The 23,997-nt window shown below is 50.3% G+C and overlaps 1 long non-coding RNA gene across 2 annotated transcripts; it reads right to left on the reverse strand.

Annotated features, from left to right (window-relative positions):
* Nucleotides 1-2,203: 2,203 nt before the first annotated feature.
* On the reverse strand, nucleotides 2,204-15,557 carry LOC123479686 (uncharacterized). 2 transcript variants are annotated; one of them, XR_008427195.1, is made up of 4 exons: nucleotides 15,212-15,557; nucleotides 9,037-11,831; nucleotides 8,158-8,370; nucleotides 2,204-2,654 (listed from the first exon to the last, which is right to left on the reverse strand). It is a non-coding gene; the product is annotated as an uncharacterized lncRNA (long non-coding RNA). The 2 variants fall into 2 exon arrangements; XR_006655379.2 differs by lacking the exon at nucleotides 2,204-2,654 and having other exon boundaries at nucleotides 8,028-8,370.
* Between the last annotated feature and the right edge of the window lie 8,440 nt (nucleotides 15,558-23,997).

Here is a 23,997-nt window from a genome sequence, read left to right on the forward strand (position 1 = left end):
GCTCATCGAGGTCCCCCAGCAGAGTCCTGATGGAACCCAAGACCACCTGAGGGCTGGGCTGGGGGGGCAGTCACAACAAGGAAAGGGCTGGCTGGGGCGCTGGGGCGGGGTGAGAGGGAGGACGGGGAGCGCATCGCAGCAGAAGCAACCCTTGACCTGTGTCTGAGGGAAGAGCAGGGGCCTGATGGCCTGACAGCGCGGCCACGGCATCCTTTCCTCAACAGGCGGCCCATAAGCCAAGCCGAAAATAAGAGGGAGTGTGGAATTTACAGCAAGCAGACCCAATATGAACTTTAGCTTCAGCTTTTACTTGCTGTGTGACCCTGGGCCAGTCACCTACCCTGTCTGGGCCTCTGTTTCTTCATGTGTTAAGTGGGAATTATCATGAGATGGGAGACCATGTACATAAAGCATCTGGCATGAGCAGAGTGTCTGGCAAATAGTATGAGCTTTACGCTGATTACAACCCAGGGATGAGTCTCCCTGAGTTTGGTCAGCTTGGACACTTGGCATCTGGGTAACCTTGGGCAGGTTGCTAACCTCTCTACGCCTCAGTTTCCTCATCTTTAAAATGGGAATAATAATATACCTGCCACATAAAGTTAGGAAAATAAAAACAAATCGATACAAACGAAGTGCTTAGAAGAGTATCAGGCACAAATTGAGCACATGATAGAGACTGGCCACTGTTAATACTTCTATGTGTTACATGCAATGATATGAGCTTTACAATTGTATTCACCGATTAAAGTAACAAATTATTGTTATGCTAATTCAATAGGGTTGGCCACGTCCTCCGCAATGTCCAAGGTGCATCGGGTTATTTCCATTGGTTTACTACTTGGCGGGAGCCCTGAGTACGATGTCAAGTTCGTTTTCTAGGGGGCAGTGAGGGCCGCAGGGTTTGGGTGGGAGGTGAGATGGGTGGTGAAGAGTGAGGCTGGACAGGCGAGACGGGGCAGATGATGAAAAACATTTCATGTCCCGTCAGCCTGGAAGACGTGGAGAGTTCATGGAGATTTTCAATCTGGGGAAGTTTTATTCTTAACTTTATGCTTTCTCAGTTGCAAAACTCTGAGTCTATGTGCTAAAGTCTTTATGGCTCCAAGATTACAGTCCTGTGATTTTGTGACCCTTAATATTTCTTACTTGCTGTGGTAGATTGATATAAAAATGGCCACAATAGGGACTTCTGGTTTCAACTCCAACATGTAAAGAGCTCGAAAGCCATTATTCCTGTTTTTACAGCAAGAAAAAGTTGGACAAGCTGAAAATCAATGGCTTTCCTTGAATCCATCAGAGAACTGAGGTTGCGAGGCGAACTGCCATCCAAAAATCAGGGGAGTCAGCTGCTTCCAAAGAGATACGGCACCAAAATTGGCTCCCCTGTAGCGATGCCATAAATTGGTGGGAACACTTAAGGGGTAATTCTGATGAATTGCTGAAGGCTGAGTGGGGACTAGTGTTAAGAGTCAGGAGCTCCTGGGGTGCCCAGTCATGGGGGAGTGGGGAAGCCCCTACACTTTTGCAGATTCTTCCTCCAGGAATCTCACTGGGTTCCAATGTGGAAGATCAGACAGAGTTCCCCGTGTAACTCAAGCAGAGCGAGGCAAAGCAGAGCCATGGGGAAGCCCTCCCAGACCCAGTTCCCATTTCCGAAACTCCTGCAGCTAGGACTTTGCCAGAGGGCAATTCAGAGACTTGATTGCAGCTAAGGCAAAAGAAACTGGAACCTCTCCAGACTTCCTGTTTTACCCAGGGCAGGGAAAAATAAAAGCCGTAGATGAGAGAGGAAATAGGCTAGGATATTGTACCTGGGAAAAGGACCAGAAAAGGAGGTAGGGGATAGCTCTATCCCTGGAGGTGGAACAGAAACTCTTCCAAAAAGCTGCACCCCTGAGATGAGAAGCAAGCCCATTAAAAGCCTGAAACTTAATTAGATTAGAGAACGCCCTCCCTCCGCCCCACTAGACCACCACAGCAATAAAGCTCCAGTATAATAAGAGTAATTACAGCTGAAAGAGGTGTAAGACACAGACTCTCTCAGAGGACCGGTGCAAAGGAGAGCTCCAGAGCCAAAAAGGGAGGCAGAAACAAGGATACAAAGGAGTTTGAAACCCAAGGCTCCTAGAGCTACAACGAGCATTAAATGCAGCCCAACTCCTAGCACGATTAACATCAATCCTCACATTAAAGGCCTGTTTCTTTCAGTATTTATTATTCTACACAAAATGTCCAGCTTTCAAAAAAAATGTACAAGGCATGCTGTATTAGTTTCCTAAGGCTGCTGGAACAAACTACCACCAAGCCTGGTGGCTTCAAACAATCAAAATTCATTCTTGTATTGTTCTGGAGGTCAGAAATCCAACATCTCTCGGTACCACTAGGCTGAAGCCAAAGTGTCTGCAGAGCCGCATTCCTCTGCAGGTTCAAGCGACAGATCCCTTGCCAGCCTCCCCGGTAGCTGCCAGCACTCCTTGGCTCGGGGTTGAACCACTCCAATCATTTTCCCCGTGGTCACATCACCGTCCTGTCTGCGTGTCCAATCTCCCTCCGCCTCCCTCTCACACAGACGCAGGCGGCTGCATGTAGAGTCCGCCTGAATAATCCAGGATAGTCTTCCCACCTCAAGATCCATTCCCAGCCTGCCACACCTGCCAAAAGGCGAGCACAAATGTAGCCGTGAGAGACAAAACCATCCTCAGAGGCAGACTCAGGTATAACGCCAACGTTGGGATTATCAGGGAATTTAGAATGACCATAACGAATACGGTAAAGACCCTAATGGAAAACATTCTCTAGGACACCCTATCTTAGGCCACAAAACATGCCTTAGTAAATTTTTTAAAATTGAAATTATATGGAGAAAAGATAATATTTTAACTACTAGTGTTGGAACAATTTGACGTCCATATGCAAAAAGAGAAGGAAAAATATCCTCAATACAGACATCATACCTTATATGAAAAATGACTAAAATACACTCAAAATAGCTCATAGACCTTAATGTAGAACACAAAACGATAAAACTCGTAGAAGAGAAGTTATGAGGAAATCTGGTTGAGTTTGAGTCTGGTGACAAGTTTTAGATACACTACCAAAAATGCGATCCATTACAGAAACAATTGGTTAAGTGGGACTTTATTCAATTTTTGTTTTATAAGAAGCACTGTTAGAGAATAAAAAGACCGGCCACAAGATGGGAGTAAATATCGACAAATGGCGCATCTGGTAGGAGATGATAGCCGGGGTGAGCACAGAGTTTCTGAAACTCAACAGGAAAACAAACGGCCCAGTTTAAAAATGGGCAAAAGACATGAAAAGACACCTGTGCGAAGATGTACAGATGGCAAATAAACATAGGGAAAAATTCTCAACATCACTTGTCACTAGGGAAATGCAAATTCCAACAACTACTCTACCTTTAAAACAGACAAACGCTGAGAAAAGTGGCAATGCCAAGGGCTGAGGAAGCTGCAGAGGACAAGGAACTCACTGTGCGGGTGGGAGTGAAAATATGGTACAGTTACTTTGAAAAACTGGCAGTTTCTTATGAAGCTAATAATAGATTTGCCACATGACCCGGCAATTAGTTATTTACCCGGCCGACAAGAAATATCATGTCCACACAAGAGCCTGCGCACGAGTACTTGTAACAGCTTTCTTCACATTCCCAGGAAAGCTGGAAACAACTGGGCTGTCCTTGACTAGGTGGCTGAGTGAACAACGTGGCATCGTACTGTAGAGTACTACTCAGCAATCGAAAGGAACAAACCGCTAACCCACACGACAGTATGAATGTCAGTGCATCCTGCTAAGTGAAAGAAGCCATTCTCAAAAGGCTTCCGATTGTTGGATTCCACTTACATGATTAAGAAAAAGGTACAGCTATAGAAACAAAGAACAGATCCCTGGGGTCCGGGGATTTGAAGAGAGGGGGCCGCCTCGGCGAAGCGCAGCGGATGTTGCAGAAGGCTGAAACTGTTCTGCCTGGCGCTGTAGTGGTGAATACGTGACCACCCGTTTGTCAGAGCTCACAGAGCTTTCCCGCACAAAGAGCACATCTTCGTGTACGCAGATCTTGTAAAAGAATTAACTGCATTACAAATGTATGACGTAATCTCACTGGGGACCTGAATAACTTTAGAAACAAGTGGAAACAGTAAGACTGAAGACCAAAAGAATGGTCCGTAAGCACTGCATTTCACCTGTGAAGTTCCATCACAGAGGGGTGTGGGTTGACAATTCTGAAACTGCTGTGCATGTGACCTAGAACTGAACAATGAAGTAAGTGGATGGTCAACAGGGGGCAAGAGTCAGGTTCTCGTTGTGGAAGTGAGAGGTTATCGATAAGCAAGGGGAGAGGGATAAAATGAACTACACGGATGGATTTGAGTTGGAGGCACGAGCATGAACTCCTGCTTCGCTTCATATAAATATTCATGGACTTATACAGAAGTAGTATAGTTATGGGTATATGCCGGATAGTATACATATGCATAATTCTTAGTTCTGTCCACTGAGACTGGACCCCAGGAGCAAAGAGCATACCCAGCACCCCGATCTTGGTTTCTAATACCGTTAGATACCTAATAAAGAGGACTGCGGGAGAAATGGCTGACTCTAGGGCTGGAGTAGAAAATATATTAGCAGAGCTTGGAGCATCTCATAGTGTCAGAAACAAGGAAGTCATGAAGACATAACAAAGAGACACAGGAGCCAACATCTGTCCCAGTAGTCAAAACTGGGCCAGTTTGGGCAACAAAATAAGTAACACAGGACTTAGATGATGATGCAAAATATAAAATAAATCTCCCTGGGCCCACACTGATATAACAAATGAGAGAAGAAACAACTAACAGAATTCCAAATAACTTGTGTAGATACTGCCCCCTTGTGGAAGTAGAGAACGACTCTGCATCTCCTAAGCGTGGCTGGGACAGAGTGACTTCCTTTGACAGAGAAAATGTGAAAAGGGGGAAACGAGTAACATTCCATGGGAGACACCTGGCAAACACCATGCTGGCTGGGTGATCAAGGTTCACGTCATCAATGACGAGTGATGCTGATGGCACGTTTTCTTGATAGAATGTGTTGGCAATGATGCTTTTCCTCTGTGGTCTTCCTCAAAACTCATAACTCTAGTCTAATCGTGTGGAAAACACTGGACAAACCTAAATTAAGAGACCTTCCACAGAAAACGTGATTATTGGAGGAGTGCCGGTCATCTGTCAAGGTTGTCATAAACAAGGAAATTAAGAAACTGTCACAGCCAAGAGGAGCCTAAGGAGCATGGTGATTAAAGGTAATATACTGCGCTCTGGATGGGATCCCGATGCCTGAATGCAGTGTGGTCTGGATGGGATCCTGGAGCAGAGCGCAGACATGAAGGAAAAACCAATGAATAAAGTACGGACTTTAGCTCACAGTCATGTATCACTGTCGGTTCTTTAGTTGTGACACATGTATCGCAGTAACATAAAATATCAACGATAAGGGAAACTGGGTACAGGGGTATGCAGGACTTCTGCACAGTCTTTGGAACCTTTCTGTAAATCTAACTATTAAAAAGTAAAAACGTTGTTTAAAAGTTATTTTCTAATGACCACAATAGGTCCCGTTCCCTGCGTTGTGCCCTTGGCAGTATGACTTTGCCACTCCTCCCTTGGAGAGGGGTTTTTCCATTTCCTCACCTCTTGAATCTGGGCTAGCTCATTCCTCGCTTAGACCAACAGAATGTGATGAAATATGATGCCAGTCACGGAATTTCAAGAGGCCTTGCACGTTGCCGGAGGATGAGAGACACGGCTCAGGCACGCCTCTTACCCCAGCAGGCAGCTGGCTGACTCCCAGACGCGTGACTGACCCATTGTTCCTAGACACGCCGCCCCCGGCTGCCCTGCCCTGTGACCCAGACACAAGGAGCCCAGGCAAAATAAGCCCAGCCTGGCGCAGATCAGCAGGGTCACCAGCGATTCCTATGAGTAATAACAATAAGCTTTTTGTTTAAAGCCCTTTGTTCATTATGTAACAATAGCTAAGTGAATCACTCTTACCTGGGCATAACAGTCAAGGTGATTTGTTGTAACATCACAATTACAAAAGATTAGGAACCACCTAAAGGCTCCTCAATAGAAGACCAATCAAATAATTATGAGGTTCGTACAATGGAATAGTATGCAGCTGTTCAAAAGAATGAGGCAGCTTGATGGGAATCAACACGGAACAAATACCGTGATACATTTTAAAGCGAAGCGGCAAGATGCTCAAGAGTATGTGGAGGAAACTACTGATCCTGTAAAACATTTTCATTTGCATCGACTTTCCGCTGGAGGACGTACAGGAAGCACATGACAAGGACTGCCTCTGCGTGGGAAGGGGAACTGGGAGCCTGGGGAACAAGAGTGGAAGGAAGGCTTCCTTTTCACTCTGCCGTCTTTTTAATCTTCTGAATCATGTAAATGTGTTATCTATTCAGAAATAAATAAAAGCAGAATGAAAAAACTGCTGTGCCTTTCAAATCCAGTCTATTATTCTCTCTTCCCATGATTCCCAACATCCACCTGGACCACTGAATAGCAAGGGGCGGGCGGGGAATGGTGGAGGGGGTGGATTGGCTGTACTTTGTCCCTCCTTCTTCCAGACAGTCCGAACCACGTGCTAAGTGAAGCTCCCTCCTCGGGTTCCCTCGTTTGTCAGCTTCACCCGGCCCCGACAACCTCGCCTGCCACTGGGGGGCAGCGTGAGGCTTCCTTCCCAGCAAGGAACTGCGGAGAGACTGTGGTCGGCCCTCAATAGCAGGCGGGTTCCTGCAGAAAGGGTTTTGGGGTTTTCTCTATTAAAAATAATAAAAATTAAAAAAATAATAAAGGGTTTCAACTTGGGAGACACACTCATCCTAGAACCCCACTCCAGGCACTGGAGCAGCCAGCCATTACCCTTCCCGTCCCCAGGGGAGAATTGCACGTTCTTCTTGGGGTGGGGTGGGGTGGGGTGGGGTGGGGTGGGGTGGGGGTAAAAGAGGGAAGGGGAGAGGGATGACTGTTAGCTCCTTGCCCCTCACCTCTACTGGGCTCTATGGAACTAGCAAGTATTTGGGGAGCTCACCCTTGAGGCTGCTGAGGCCTCACAATCCTTATACTCAGGGGACCTGGAAGGTTTCCCATTGACCCTCTGTGCGACCTTGGAAAAGCCCCTTCCTACCTTGAGTGTGTTTCACATCCCTTAACTGGACGTGGTGATTGTAAGAATAAATTAAGCACTTGATTTGTGACACTGAGGAAGCTAAGCACCCTACGGACCGTTGCATCTCTGCGTTGCAGATGTGGAAACTGAGGCCTCAGAGGCAGGGTCGCTTGCTCTTGGCTACGCAGCTGGCAAGTGGCAGAGCAGAATTTGAATCCAGGTTTCCCTGGCTCCGGAACCCCTGCTCTTGCCACTTAGCTTATCCTGCCTCCAGTGGCTGTTGGGAGGGATTCCGAAAGAGGGATGGCTGAGGGAAAGCTCTGGAAAGGGTCTACGGAGGCCTCATTCACCGAGCCCCTACTGCGTGCAGGGCGCGCACGCTCGGGGGAGCTGCTTTCTGGGGAAGATAGGACTGGTGACATTCATGCACCCCACATTGAACAGGTGAGGAGTCGGGGTCCTCGGCTGCGGAGGAGAGGGCTGGGGCCTGAGACCTGGAGCCGCCACTGCCTGGCTCCTTCCGCCCGCCCCGCGCGGCGAGGTCAGGGTCCCCAGGCCCCGCTTCCACGCCTCCGTAAACAGTGTGAGGAGTCGGCAGAAGCACGAGTCCAGACCGCCTTTTCCGCAGGCGGGGGGGATGAGGCGCTGCGCGGGGGCCGCGCGGTGGGCAGGTCTTCCCCCGCTCTGCGCTACCTCGCCTGTCCCGGGAGGGGCGCACAGCTGTGGGGCTGAAGCGCGCGAAGCACACCCGAACGGGTCCTTTCTGCAAACGGAGTTCCTGTTTTCATGCAAATGCCTTTGCTCGCGCACCGGGAACCCAGAGGTCGCTGCCGCAGCTGCTGCGGGCCGCGGGCCGCGGGCCGCTTTATCGCCGCCGCCGTAGCTTTGGCCCGGGCCTTGAAAGACAAATGCGCAGGAACAAAAACGCTGGCGTCGCGGAAAAGCGGCGCTGGAGCGGGACTCTGGGCCCACCTGTGACAGACGCCCCTGCGTGGGGCCGGACGGTGCACGCAGGCCGTCGCTCCCGGCTGCTCCACCCCTGCCTCGGGTCCCCCATCTGCACAGGGCAATGTTTATAAGGGCTCGCTCAGCCCGGGGCAGCTTCTCGTTGGAATTCGTTTCTCCAGGCACCGTGGGAGGCAGAGTGGAGCAGGGCAGACAAAGAGGCTGCTGTGGGGAGTTTGCCTTTCAGAGAGAGAAAGGAGACAGCAAGGAGAGAAATAGACAAGATAATTTCAAACAACAAGTGTTAATGTAATAGCAAACAAATGTGCTGCTGGTGCCAGGCTCTGTTCCCCAGGCTATAAATATGTGCGTTGGCTCTTTTAATCTCACAGTAAACCTGTCAGAGTAATTATAACCCCCTTTCACAGGTGGGAAAACAGAGGTCGAATCAACTCTAGAGGGGAACCGAGAAGCTGAATAATATACACATAGTCCCCACTTACAGTGGTTTCCACTTATGATAGTTTGACTTAGGACCGTGTGAAAAATGATATGCATTCAGTAGAAATCATACTTCAAATTGTGAATTTTGATATTTTCCGCAGGCCAGGGATAATACTCCTTGCTGATCGGGCAAACAGCTGATACTCTGAGTCTACCGTGTTGCCGTGTTATTTGGATATTGTGTTTTGTGTTTTCCCATCTCATCCTGTCTACAAAATGCTCACCTGTGTCTCCTGCTTCTGGTGAGAAAAAGCAGGCAAGTAGATGGAACGCAACATAATTGCCCGACTGTAGGCTAACACACGTGTTCTGAGCATGTTTCGGGTAGGCTGGGCAAAGACAGCATGTTCGGTGGGTGAGGTGTGTTAAATGCATTTTTCACTTACAGCACTTTCAACTTACAATGGGTTTATCAGGATGTCACCCCGCCGTGAATCGAGGAGCATCTGTATTCATGGGGAAACAGGCTGAACGAGTCACTCAGGTGTCCAGTACGTAGAGGAGACGAGATTTGGACTCACACGGTTGGGCTCTGAGCGAGGCCTCTTATCACTCCACGCCACCGCTTCTGGCTCCGCTAGGAAGGAGGTAAACTGGCGGCAGGATAGAGAGTGCTGGGCCTAGGAGAGAGCTCTTCCCAAGAGGGCGTTTGTGACTGTCTCTACGTCATGGGGGCCATTCAAGCTCAGCCTTGAATGAGGAGAGGATCTAGCCATGCAAACAGTTGGGTGCTCCAGGCGGACAGGCGTGCATGGATGCCGTGTATTTCCCGAACATAAGGAAGTTCAGAGGGGCTGGAGCGCAGTGAGTACCGGCAGGACTGGAGATGACCAGAAGCTGATGGAGCAGGCTTTGCAGGGCTTGGCAAGGGGCTTTTTCCTCCTGGTGTCGTGGGAAGTCAGGTCGTTGTTCTGACTGCTGAAGGGGTGGTGGGGATGAATAGATGGCGGAGGCCTTTCCCGCTGAGCTGGGCTCGGGTTGGAGGAGGAAGTGTGTCACTCAAGTGTTCAGTGTGCGCCCACCCACCTGCTCTCCTGGCCACTAGGAAATTTATGTTGAGTTCACCAAGTCCCAGCCTTTGGTCTCCAACACAGACTCGGAGAGGCAGGACCAGTCAAGCCCTCCCCTTACAGACTGGGCTGAGACTGAGGTCCAGACTGAAGGAGTGAAGCCCTTCTATTCAGGGGCTGGGACGGTGTCTGCCTCATTCACTGATGGACTCCCCACTCGAGCAGAGGCCTGACCAGGCCCACCCTTAGATACAGGTAACAGGGACCCTGCCCTGGTTTCATGCTTTAAAGGACCTCTCTCTGGTGCTCCTCCAGCTGCATTTGTCCCTACAAGGCCAAGGGGACACACCCACGCACACCTTCCCCCCCCCACACACACACTCTGGACATACTTCCGGTTCCTAGGATCTCTGAGTTCCGTGCCCAAAGGCCCCAAGCCTGCTTCCAGGCCTGTTCTCTGGAGGCAAAACACTAGGCCCAGGAACTAGCCAAAGGGCAGTGGCGAGCTCAGGGGTGAAGGGGAAGCAGACAGGCAGCCTGAGGTGTCTACACAGAAGCCTGTGGGCGGAGCCGAGGATAAGAAAGGAAGGGAACAGGCCAGGGTGGGTGGCGGGGTGCGGGGAGCTTGGGGCCAGCTCTCCCCATGGCCACCCCTATACATTTCAGCAAAACTGTCTGAGGAATCTGAGGCTCCCAAATTGATCCTGGCCTTCCAGGTTGTTCTGAAGTTCTTCTATTCATCGAGGAGAAGGATAGGACATTTTAAAAACAATGTATTAGGTTGATTTATAGCTTTTAAATATTTAGTTCTGGGGGCGGGGGCGGGGTGAGTGGCTCCCAGCTCCCACCAATACCAGGAGTGGGTCTGGCCAGGCACACGAGAGATATTTAATATTTATCACATAGATGGATTAATCTCATTTAATTTAATCCTCATGCAGACTCTACAAGGGAAATAGCATCGCCTGTGTTTTATTGATGAGGAAACTAAGGCTTGGAGAGATTTAGTGACTGACCTAATTTGTCATGTTAGAAAGTAGCAGAGATGAGCCTTGAGCCCTAATGTGTCTAATTCCGAAATCTTTTACAATTGTCTCATGACAAGTTCACAGCCATTATGAACACATTAAATATATTATAACAGCTGGAGCATGTCATTCAGTCTCTCTGGATACAAATACTCTACTACATAAGAAAGGTCTTCTCTCCTTGATTCTTACTCTGTCCTCTCAGGCACTTTGGGATGTAATAGGGCCAGAGCTAGTGCTCCATTTAACAGTTGTGGGGAAACTGAGGCCCCAGGCAGTAGCCCACGGCATCATCAAGCATCAAAACAGACAGGGTCTACTTTTCTCATGTAACAAGAAATCTGGAACGTGACCAGATCAGAGCTCATGTAATTGTTGCAACATTCTCAGCAAACAGCTTCTACCTTATGTTCGGTCCTGGTTATTTGTTGCTACATTACAAACTACCCCCAAACAGCAACCATTTGATTATTTTCTACCATGTGGTGCATAAGAAATTTGGACAGGGCTCAGCTGGGATCCTTGCAGCTGGTCCATAGGCATTGACTAGTCACTCGGTTGTAGTCAGACCGGGCTCATGTGGAGGACCAAGACGTCTACCCCGGATGCCGGTGCTTTGGTGGGAATGAGTGCAGTGCTCCGCTCCAATGGTCCCCTCTGCCTCTCCACGCAGTCTCAGGGCCTCTCCCACTGGTCTCTCCAACAGAGTGGTTTGACCTTTTCCACGGCAGCTCATGGATCCAAGAGGCCATGGCAGAAGCTGCCAGTCCTCTTAAGAGTGAGGCCAGAATGGCAGACCATTATTTTTACTATACTCTGTTGGCCGGCCCAGATTCAAGTGGAGGGGGAATAGTCTCTTCTAAATAGATTCGTCCTCTCGAAGGAAGGAGAGTCAAAGAATTAGCACCCATCTTTAATGCACCCCATGGTCCAAGATGGCTGCTTGGGAACCAGTCATCACGTCTCAAATTCCAGCCAGCAAGGAGAAAGAGAGGTGTAAAGTGTATATATCCTCCCTTTCAAGATATTTTCTGGAAGTCACACAAAATATGTCTTGTTGGCAAGAATGCATGTGGCCATACCTAGGATGTGGGAAGGCACGTGCAATCTTCATTCCGGGACTGCTGCGTGCCCAGCTGAAATGTAGGGGTTCTGTTGACTAAGGAAGAAGAGGAGAGTGGATATTAAGGAACCACTAAGAACATGGTTGGATTTTTCCTGCCAACAGCCAAACATCATCCTAATGGACATGCTTTCTTTCTAATCATGTCCCTCCTAATGTTTCTTCCACACTGTCACCCAAATAAACTTCCATTCTAATTTTTTGTTATGTTCCTAAAAGGTGATTCGTTTAGTCATTCCCATGCCAACAGCGAGTGCGTGACATTTGTGTACGGGCCATGGGATTTTAACGCCTAATACAACAAGAGTAGTATTTGCCACACACCAGGCTCGGCAACGAGGACTATGTGAAGACATCCTATTCCACCCTCACAGTGACCCCATGCAAGAGGACCACACATGAGGAAACGGAAGCCCAGAGAGGTTAAGTGACTTGCCACAAGCCACATAGTGAGTAGGCGCAAGGTGGAGATTCAAATCCTTGTCTGTCAGGTGCCAGGGATGTGCTGCGGCAGGGACTGTTACTGCCTCAGGGACTGTTACTGGTAACCACCTTGGAGCCCAGGCAAGGCCCTGCATGGTGTGTGAGGGTTCGAAGAGGCAGGTGAGAGCCAGGAGCCTGCAGATGGCCTGTCCTCCCTGTGCTCCTGAGTCGGGAAGCCCGCATCAAGCCCCAGGGTCAGACAGGCATACTTCACGAAATTAAACTGGCACCAGGAAAGCAGGTCGTTTTGTTTCCTTTAAAGCCTAAATGAACCTCAGGCTATGAGTAGGAGGCTTTGCAGAACTGGCTACATTGCTGAGCAGTGGGCAGAGTAAGGCCCAGTGACTCCTGGCCTTAAATGCAGCACCTTCCAGCTCTGAGGTTCTCCATTCTGGCCCCAGGTTCTTCTGGCCTTTACTTCACCCTGTTCAAGGACTCGCAGGGCATCCCAGATCAGTTTTATCCTGAGAGGGGAGGGGTGGGAGTAGGGGAAAGGACCGAGAGATCTAAGTTCTATCTTTTTGTTGAGTCTCAGTTTCTGCATCTGTCAAATGGGAGAAATAAGCCGTAGTCTGCTAACTTATCCAGGGGCCGACCACACGGGACAAGGGAGGAGCTGCCTTGGCAGACCAGAGCGGGAGAGGCACACAGTCGCTGCTTTAGCAGCTTGCATTCAGGGAACGAGGCACTAGCCCCTTGTAGGATAAGGAGAGCTGGGGGGCGGGGGCTGTACCTCCCGGTGGTGTTCTTGCCCACAGCCTCACAGAGGAAGTGACCCAGGGTGGGCATTTAGGCACAGGTCCCCTGTCAGGGGCATAGTGATTCAGAACCGTGGTTCTGGAGCCCGACAAACCTGTGTCTGAATCCCGACTCCACCTCTTCCTAGCTGAGGGCTCTTGGACAAGCGAGGTGCCTCCTGTACCTTCCTTTTCACATCTGTCTGATGGGGCCGAATAGATGACCTATCTCATCGGCATTTTCTGAAGGACTGAATGAGAACGTTCCTTTAAAAAACCTACCTTAGTGAGATGAACGATCCAACTGGTAGTTGAGACAATAAGAATTAACTTTTTTTGAGCCCTAATTAAATATTGAGCTCTAAGTGTTTCATTGATTATTTCATGTACTCATTATCACAACCCTAAGAAGTAGTTCACTATTATTCTCCACTTAGAGATGTAGAGACGGAGGTACAGTTAGGTTAAATACGCCGTCCAAGGTCACAGCAAGTGGTAAAGGTCGGGTTTGAGCCAGGCTGCCTGATTCAGAGTGTGCCTTAATCAGTACATCATGCTGTCGTTATTACTGCTGCCCGTCACTATCGTGGACCTTGTATTTTGTACCCCGTAGCACCTCCACAACTGTGGCAACAGCCGACTGGAGTAGAAGTCACCTGACCCAAAGGTTGCAAAGACATAGGCTGCCAGCAGCCAATAAGAAAGCCTAGTGCACCCTAGCGGGTGTGGCTCAGTGGATTGAGTGCGGGCCTGCAAACCAAAGGGTCACTGGTTCAATTCCCAGTCTAGGGCACATTCCTGGGTTGCAGCCCAAGTCCCCAGTAGGGGGCGCTTGAGAGGCAACCACACATTCATGTTTCTTTCCCTCTCTTTTTCCCTCCCTCCCCCTCTCTAAAAATAAACAAATAAAATCTTTTAAAAAAATTATTGAAAAAAAAATGAAAGAAAGAAAGCCCAGTGCAAAAGCTCCACCCAGCAGGGCTCAGGGCAATTAACTAAACTAATCACCAACGAGGGTTGCCAGTTTGAATGTGGATCACAGAAAGTTGGGATATAAAATGCATCAGAGCTGAAAGACCTAACAAGACCAGGTAATGCAAAGACAATGTGGAGGTACAGGGGCAGTGAGTAGGCCAAAACCTCGGGGAGCGAGAAAGGGAACAGAGAAGAGGAGTGAATGAATACCGTCCGACCCCTGCGCCTGGCGGGCCCTGAACCAACTCGGTCCCTGGAGCCCAGGTCCTGAATGACTTCCCAGTGGTTCGCCTGCACTCTTTGGGGCACGATCAAAACTCCTGCCTTTCAATCCCTGTCTGCAGCTTTACTACAATCCCCACGGCTCAAGCTAACCTGAGAGTTTCTGCTCCTTTCAACTAAAATGAGGCTAGCCCCGCTTTCACCTTCAACAGCAGGGCAAATGCTAAGAATTGAAAGTGGCAAGTGGAGAGGAGGCATAGCGCTAGGACCCTCTGAACAATCCCCAGGCCTGACCACCGGGCCGCAGGAGGCCAGGAGAAACGTCCCTGTTACACCAGAACCCCAGGTCAGTCCTGGTCCACTTCTCGTCTATGATCACGCCTTCGGCGATCTCATGGCTGTCTGGGGTGACTCTGGGCCAGGCCTCTGCCCAGACACATGGGTCCAGTGGACGACGACATTTGCATTTTGTGATGCCTGGGCATCTCAAATGTAACCTGTTCAAAACAGAATTCCCAACCCTCCCCCCAAAACCACCTTCCTACAGGATCTCCATTCCAGGAAAGCCAGCCCACAAACTAACTGCCGGGATCAAACATCTTGGGGTCATTCCTGACCCCTCTCCCCATCTCATGCCCCAACATTCAGCCAACAAACTGTTGGCTCTACCTTCCAAACGCCCCTAAACTGACCACATCTGACCGTGCCCGCCATGACCGCCCTGGTCTGAGCTGCCATCCGCAATCACCTGAGATGACAGCGGCAGCCTTCTCCGCCTCTGTCCTCACCTCCTACACCTGTTCTGCACTCAGCAAACAGCCAGCCTGGCTGGTCCCATAAAAACGTAAACCAGACCCTTTAATCCTCTAGCTCAAAACCCATCAATAGCTCCCCTTCTCACGCAGAGGAAAAACAAAGGCCTTTACAGAGGGCTCCAAGGTCTGAAGGCTCCAGTTCAGAACACCAGTTTTCCCCACAGACCCACCTCCCTGACCTCACCTGCCAGCTTTGTCCCCCGCTGTCCCTCTGCTGCGGCCACACAAAGTGCTTGCTGTTCCTGGAAGGAGCGTTTTCACCCCCAGGCCGTTGCATTTACTGTCCCCTCTGCCTGGAGTGTCATCGTTTGGCACCTACCCCGGTCTCCTTCCTTGCTTTATTTTTCACTGTAGCACGTAAGGCGATCTGACATGCTACATGGTGTACTCCCTCGTAACTGTCCATCTCCGGCCCTGGAGTGTAAGCTGTGAGTGGGAAAGCGTCTTCTGCCGCCCTGTTTACACTGTGTCCCCATAACTAGAACACAACGCTGGGCATATGGTGTGTGCTCAGGGAAGCTTTGTCAGATGGAAAAAGAAGGACACAGGGGACTTGACTTACTGGAGGCGTACCAGCCCACCTGCCACCCTCCAGGTATGCCCAGGCTAGCCTCCTTGCTTCCTTGATCCTTTTAGAGGTAAGCCCCAACATAGGAGGACAAAGGAGACTAGTCAAGGAGGCATCAGTCCAAATAGGTGGAGAATTCTTTCCAAATACAACTTTTTTCCCCTTAATACAAAAGTCCTTGTGTCCCAGCTGTTGGCTCTCCTGTCAAAGCTTGTCCTACCCTGAGAGCTTGGCGCTGGCTCTCTGTGTTCCCGCCAAGGATCCAATGTCACAGAGTCACTGGGAGCGGCGCGGCTTTACAGGAGGTTCCCAGGGACCCTGGGGCACATCACCTCCCTGCGGCCGGCGCCTTGACACCCGCCCCCCACCCCCCATGGGAAGGACTCGGTGTTGGTAACTGATGAGGCTGGTACCCAGCAATAGGGCCATTGTACTACTATTCTCTCCACTGTTCAGTATTTTCAAATTTTCATTTACAAAAAATAAGTGTTTTCCCTGAAGTTTCTGCTCCCCACACGTCCCCAGAGGACTTCCTACTGGCCCCCATCACCCACCCCACAACTTCTGTTTCCCGTCTGGTTCTGATTGGACCAGAGAGCAGTTTAGTTTAGCGGTTTAGCTCCACTGACTAGCTGCCTGCTGGCATACTGGAGTCACAGGGGGACACTTAAAACCTGTGATGCCCAGGTGTCCCCACGCTCCCCAAGATTGGAACCAAGTGGTCTAGTGGGAGATACGGGCACGGACTGTTAGTAAAAAGCTTCCCAGGTAATTCTGCCACTTACCAGAGTTGAGTCAACCAGACTCATCCCTGACTCTTTGCTGCACCCGGGGGGCCTCCTATTAACAAAGTCTAGCCTCCTTGGAAGACAGTTTAGCAACATTTTTGTTACCTGAGCCCACCCCCCGGGGTCCCATCACAACTGCCTGCGTGGCTTGAGGAGTTATTTCTTCCAAACCCAGAGAGTGTTTCATTCACCGCCGCAGCTTCTGCTGGCTGAGGCTCTTTCCACTACCTTATGCAACAGGGCCTCGCATCACCGTTTGAAAAGTGCAGAGAAGCACACAGCAGTCGACCACAGCCCTGCTTCAGGCCCATGAACAGAAAGGATCCATTGTCACTGAGTCACTTTAAAGGAACAGCTAGAAAACGCATTCAAAGAGCCGTGATGATAATGAGTATGCTAATGTGATTTCCAATGGGCGCCTGTGCTACCTCCAGAAACGCTGTCTCATGTTCCTCATGGATTCAAAGCTTCCATTGAAGTCCATGGGGGATTAGGGTTAAAATAACATTAAAGTTTTCACTTAAATGGGCAACACTAGGGAGTGGTGAATTAAGGGTGAATTTCACATTGACCCTGATACTGTTGACCTTGAAGGGGAAACACAGGCCCCGGTTGGTTGTAAGTTCAGCTTCTAATTGGGAAGCTGTATGTTTGGGTGGACAGAGCCAGCAGGTGTTAAATGGGGTCCATTTTTTCACGATGAATGAGGTCTGGAGGCCTGGGTTCAACTCCCAGCTCTTCACTCACTAACTGGATGACCTCGGGCAAGGCAAATTGGTTCTCTGATGGAGCCTCAATTTCCCCATCTGGAAAAGGGCATGGATGAAACCCGCCTCCCACAGTTGCTTCCAAGATTGAAGAAGTACGGGTGTGGGGGGAGTCAGGAAAGTAGAAAACATTTGGAGCTCCCCAGCCTCCCACCCAATTGGAGACAAGGTCAAGGTGTGGAGCGCCAACCCCCACCCCCTCCAGTCCCCAGCCCTTCCTCCCCTTGCTCAGCCTCTATTTTAATGAAGTGCTTCCTGGGTGCCCAGCACCATTTAGTGCTGAGGAGTCGGCTGTGTATAAAACAGGTGAACTCTGCTTTCAGTGGAGCTGCCATTCCAGTGGGGGAGACAGGCACCAAACACAAACAGATAAATCATAACTAAGTGGCGATACACTTACGGAGAAAGAAAAGAAACCCTTAATGCAAGGGAGAGAGCTTTAGAGTCAGACCCAACTTCAAATCCCACATCATCCTCGGCTGGCTGTATCACTCTCGGGAAAGTGATTTTATCTCCCTGACACTCTTCTCGGATGTTCAATGAGATCCATTGGTCATTCATCCACCCATTGAACAAATATTTGCAGAGTTCTGTATTGAGTCAAGTACTCTTTTGAGTGCTGGGGAGGCTGCAATGAATAAAGCAGACAAAAATCCTTGCCCTTGGGAGCTTAAACTCTAGAGAAGAGAAGGAGACAGTGAATATACACTTCTTGAGTGACGAAGAAAGATAAAAGGGGTAAAGAATGATGGAGGAGAGAGCTTTTTTTTGGTATAGAGCAGTCAGGGAAGGCCTCTCTGAGGAGGTGACATTTAACCCAAGGCCTGATGGACTTGGGGGAATTAGCCTATGGTCTAAAGGAAGAACATTTCCAGCTAGAGGAGAAAGCAAGGCAAAGGCCCTGAGGTAGGGCCTGGCAGGGCGGTTGGGAGGGTTCGAGAACAAGAGACAAAGGTATGCAAAGCACCTGGCTCAGCACCTGGCTCTGTGTGTCACAGTTACTATCTGTGCCCCTTTCATGAAAAATGGGGCAAAGTCATTTTCCACCATCATCAAAGTTCTTGAGGGCTCTGGGGGTTGGTGACTTTGTCACTCACTTTTCTTGTCTTGTTTTCTGAGTGGGAACCAGCAAGTCAAACTCCCCAGCCCACCTGCCATCATGCCTTTTACCTTCAGGACAAACCGACAGGAATGGGTGGCATGTGGTGGTGGTGCTGGGGGCAGGAGGAGACGTGATGAATGAATGGGGGCAGGAGGAGGCGTAATGAATGATGGTCATTAAATAATAACACAGCATCTTGAATTTCTTCCCTCTCTGCAGCCTCACAAATTAGACACCCTGGAAATTCTGCGCCCGCCGCCAAGATGCACCTCCATCTGGGGTGGAAGGCAACAGCTGCTAAACAGCTGCATCTTATTTAAGAACTGGTACTTAATTAAATTACTCAGCTCTGGTTGGGGCAGGCAGAGCGGAGGAGGAAGGGGCAGGCTGTGTCACAAGCACATATTCCACGTCTCCGAAAGCTGGTCCAAACTCCTCTCTCATAGTGCCCCTCCACACACCTGTTGATCCCACCATCCCGGACATCACATTCCCAGGACACGCCATGCTCACTCCTGCTCAGCCCTTGCCTTTACTCAAGCTGTGCCCCTGTCAGGACATGTTCCCCCTGCCCGACTAACTCCTCCATGTCTCCAAAGGCCCAACTCAAACAGCAGCATCTCTTCCATGAGGCCTTTTCCAGCTCCCAGGCTCAGTGAACTTCCTCCCATGAACTCACACAGTACTCTGTGCATTCCTTGACTGGAACATTCATATGACTGCATTGCTGTACCGTGAACCCTGCCATCTCTGAGCTGCTGATGGTTGGGAACCATGTTTATTTCATCCCTGTAGTCTCGGCATTGTGCCAGGCTCCCATCTGTAGTAAGTGTTTGGTCAGTGGACAGAAGGGTGGGTGGACAGGTGAAGGGATGAAGAAGCAAAGAGGTGGAAGGAAGGGAGGGAAGAAAGAAGGAACAGATAAACAGTTGGATCCAATGCCACCATCTATATCCAAGCCACCATCATTTCTCTCTGGGACAAACACCACAGTCTCTTATTGTCTTGCGCCTTTCACTCTTGCCCTCACTAGTCCTTTCTATTTAGAGCACTCTGGAGTCTTTTAAATATGGAATTGCATTATGTCACTTCTATTTAAAACCTTCCAGTAGCTCCCGCATTTCTAACCCTAGCTTGCAAACCCCTGCAGGACCCAGCCCATTCCGGGCCTCCTGATCTTATCTCCTGGTTTTCCTGTGATCCAGCTGCTTTGGGAAGCAGCCAAGCTCCCTCTCATCTCAGGACCTTTGAATCTGCTGCTCCCTCTACCTGGGACTCGCTTCCCTTGGCTGTCTGTGAACATGGCGTCCTCTCTGTCTTTGGTCCAGCTCTAACGTCACCTCCTCAGAGAGGCCTTTCTTTACCCTCCTAGTTAAAATATCTATCATCTTGGTCCCCAAAGGTAAAGGGGTCCTGATCCAGACAACCAGGGCTTTGGCTGTTGAATTCCAACAGGTTTCGCACGGCATCCTATCAGTGTCCTCTGGGGTGGCGGGGGGAGCTCCCTCCAGGGCTAGCCACAAGCCACCCTTCCTCCACCTCCCAAGGCTCACGCCCCCTCTCTATCAATTGCAGATCCTTCATGAATGAGCTTGTTTGGAACTGCTGCAATTAAACCATCGGAGCAACATCGGACCATTTGTTTACTATGGCACTTAGAGCGGGAATGGCTTGTTGTTTTGATGGTTTCTATTTTCAGCTCTGTTTCCTAGGGGTAGCGGGAGAGGGTAAGCAATGAATTTTGGTCTATTCAAGCAAAAACATGCTTCGGTGAATCCTAGAATTTCAGAGTGACACAATTCTGGAGTCATGGTCATGGAATGTGAGAGCAGTAAAAATCTGTCATTTTAGTTCCAGGTTCCTAGATGCATGGGATCTGGAATCTTGTGCAACAGAAAATAGAACCTTAGTGTCCAGCCAGGCTAGACTCCGAGTCTTAGAGTGATGCACCCTGCAGGTGATCTCACTTGGTTGAGTTCTTTGCTCCAACACCAAGACCTTCTCTCACGACCTTCACGATGGGCCCACCCACCACCCCCCACCGCCATCGCTCTCTACTGGTTTACTCTGGCTCAGTTTTCTGCATAGCACCGACCACCACCTGACATCTGATATATTTCTCTGCTCGCTTGCTGGTTGCCCACCTCCCTCACCCATTGGATTGAGGTCAAGAACTCGGTTTTGTTCACTGTTTAGAAAGTAGTTAGAACAACGCCTGATGTGTAGTAAGGACTAAAAAAAAAAGAAAAGAAAAAATCACCCATGCATCCATGTGTCCAACAAACAGTTGAGTCTCCACTTTATTTTGAGACGATCCCTTCCAGGATGCTCCCATTTTGCACCCCAAATCCAGTTCTAGTGAACACCCAGAGCACTGTACTGAAAGGATTCTCAAGGCTGATCCAAGCTCCCCCGGGAAGGGTGTTCGATTAGCAATGTCTGGCACGGGCCCAGCATTGGAGAGACTCAGCATGTCTGCTCTGGCCTCTCTGATATGACACTGAATAAAACTGAGGTCCAGAAGGGGATGGGAGGGCACCAGGGCCAGCCAGCTTGGGGGCGCCGTCTCCAGGATTAGCACCCCGATAGTTCAGTCTATGCCCTCCTGCCTGACCTCACAGTGCTGGTGCCATATCCTCTCTCGGGCACAGGGTTTAGTATCCTCTCCCTCCAGCCTTCTCCCCCGCCTTCCCAGGGGTCAGGGGCTGGAGTCCCTCACCCTGAACCTCAGCCTGGGAACTGTTTCTGGAACACTGCCTGAATGCACAAGCCAGTTATTTTTAAAAACCCGCAAAGAAAAGGAGGAAAGAGAAAACTCACTGCTTCAGTCTCTGCACCAGCCCCAGCTGAGAGAACAGAGACTTGAAAGGAACAAAAGGTTTCCTCAAACACGGCAGATCAAGGGCTTGGCTTATGTGGTAACGGGTAACCAACCACAGTGCTTCGTGACAGATCCTTTAGAAGCCGACAGGCCCCTGTTCCTGTTGCGGTTGTTTTTTGGGGGGACAGGGAGGGTAGGGGACACCCTCCCCACCCCCACCCCAGGTTGGGCTGCTTACAGTCACAGACTTTGAGCACTCCTAAGTGTTAGGGCCTCCAGCCCTGTAGAGCTTGGAGTCTAATACCCTTTTGGCCAGACAGGCAGGTAGAAGCCCTGGAAGGCTCAAGGTCACATAGGAAGCCACAGGCCAGGCCACTATCTTCCTTACCAGGTCCCCTTTCAGGGACTCACAGGCCCATTACATGCATCCAGCCCCTTCCCCCTTACCTCTTGCACCCACCACTGCTGCCTGTGAAAGCCTTCTCAGGAAGCCCCCCAGACACAAAATCTTCTTGATCCCCCGATCCCTCCCTCCTGCAGATTTCCCCTTTTGGGGTGCCTGTGGGGTACAGTTTTTACCCCCAGGTCTCCAGGGTCAGTACTGACCAATTCTAAGATCACAGAGGGACTGGAGTCGAGCCCCGACTCCAGGCCAGACGACACCAACTGATGCACGTGAGGTGCGGTGCGTGCTATCAGTGGGTGCTGTGCCAGGCCCCACACAGGTGATGCCTCGTGTAGGGGCACAACCCTGTGATGTAGGTACCCTTATCCCCATTTTCCAGATGAGGAAACCAAGGCTCCAAAGACTGTTAATGAGGCCAGACAGCAGTGATTGGTAGACCTGACGCCTGGATGTGGGTCCCTGTGTCTTCTCAGCCTAGCTGCTGTTAACCTCTCCCTTCTGCCCCCACTGCTCCCTTATGTACCAAAGGGCAACAATCTGAACCCCAATCACTGGACTGAAGCAGGTGCTAGAGGAGCCTGGCCGGGAATGAGGAAGTTCCCGCCATCAGATGTCATTCTACATATGAGTCATGTATTCATCCCCAGCACAAGCTGGCCTTCCGGCTGAGAGTGGCTCGGGCCCATTCAGTCTCCTTGTTACCTCCCCCTACTCCCCTGCTGTGTGTCACTGTCTGCTGTGTCTCTCCCTGTGGCTGCTTTCTATCCCACCTGTCAATCTGTGTCACTCCATTCACTGGGCCGCTCTCTGCATCCTTTTCTGCCTCTGGCTCCCTGGCGCCTCCCCTAACCCTCCCACTTCCTCTATCCCTCCGTCTTCTCTTTCTCTCTCTGCTGCCGTCTCTGTATTCTGTCTCCTCTAATCCTCGGGCCCAGTGTCCCTGCACTCGCCCCCCCCCCCATCGATCTCTGGGTTTGCGTGTCTCTGTCTTTCACCTCAGAGCTATTTCTCTCTCACGCTCTCACTGTGTCCCTTCTGTCCCTCCCTGCCTTCTCTCTCTGTCACTGTCTATCACTCTCCCTACTTTTCTGTTTCTCTGCCTCCATCTCTCTGCTGCCTTCCTCCCCTTCCCTCTCTACACCCTTCCGGAGTCTGCTCCTTCTCTCTTCCACCCCCACATGGACATGCCATATTCCAGCAAATCCCAGCTCAGCTGTAGGAGGACAAGGAGGGACTGGTCAGGGGTGCTCCAAAAGGTGGATTTGGGTGGGTGACATGTTAAAGGAACCCAGCCAGCCCCCTCCTTTTCATTTTCAGAAAGGGCTGGTTACTTTCCTGGGAGGCAAACAAGAAAGTCCCTGAATAGGGATTTAGAGCACTAAGCTCTGATTTCTTCTTTTTAATATTTATAAAGAGAAAAAGGGGATAATTTCAGGAAGATCATTTCAAGGCAAAACCCACATATTTTCAATAGAATTATTCCAAAAACCCCTTTCCGGCTCATTGGAGTGTATAATTTTGTAAGTTAAAGGCACGAGGCCTGGTTTGCAAGTTCCCTAAAATGACGCAGCGAAGTGAGGGCCAGGAAGGAAGGGTGAGATGAGAACGGGAACAGCCGCAGAGAGAAGTGGCAGACTGGGGTGCACTCGGGCCGAGGACACAGCCGCAGCCAGCGTCCCCGCCCAGCCCTCCTCTCTGTCTGTGTCCCTCAACAACAAAGCAGACATGCTCAGGGCAGAAACATTGTCAAATGTGCTTCCCCAATCCTGAGACCGCTAAGCCCTACAGAGCCAACTGCCCGTGCAGAAGGCTCGCTCAAGCAAGACATGCCCGAGCTGCTGCCACCCACTTTGACCTCAAAGCTCTTCGGTCCTGGGCCTTCATCGTAGCTGTCCAGTTGCCCAAGCTGTCAGTCTGGGAGCTGGCCGTGGGTCCTCCCTCACCCCCGGCCACTTCTAGTCATTCCCCATACCTTGTTGATTGCACCACCTCGTCTGGAATCTCCCTGCATCCACACTGGCATTGCCGAGGTTAGGCCTCAGCACCCCTGGCCTAGACCGCTGTAGTGGCTCTGGGCAGGGGTGGGGCCTCTGGCCTATACAGGGGCTCAGAGAGAGCAGTGTTCCCGAAGCCCGCCTCTAAGTATGGTTCCCCCTTCCTCGGAAACAGTCACAGCTCCTTATCACTTCCAGGGAAAAGACCAACCCCCTCCCCCTCATCTGTGACCCGGCCACAATCTAACCACTCCACTGTGAACTCCACTGTGGCCAAAATGAACCACTCTCTTTTCTGTCTCCCCAAAAGGAATAAGAAATGTTTTCCTACTTTCGAACCTTGGGCAAGGCTCCTCCCTTCCCCTCGGAATGCCACCATGCAATTTAGCTCGCGCGGCTCCAACCTGACCACGAGGTCCAGCTCAAATGCCACCGTCTCCGAGGCATGGGTGTAATCACTCACAGTCCTTTCTTCCACAGGTTCTCTCCGACCCATGGCATTTCATTTGGAACTTGCGATGGGT

This window comes from Desmodus rotundus, chromosome 6 (assembly GCF_022682495.2).
Source record: "Desmodus rotundus isolate HL8 chromosome 6, HLdesRot8A.1, whole genome shotgun sequence".
In the NCBI taxonomy this organism is placed as follows: Eukaryota; Metazoa; Chordata; class Mammalia; order Chiroptera; family Phyllostomidae; genus Desmodus; species Desmodus rotundus.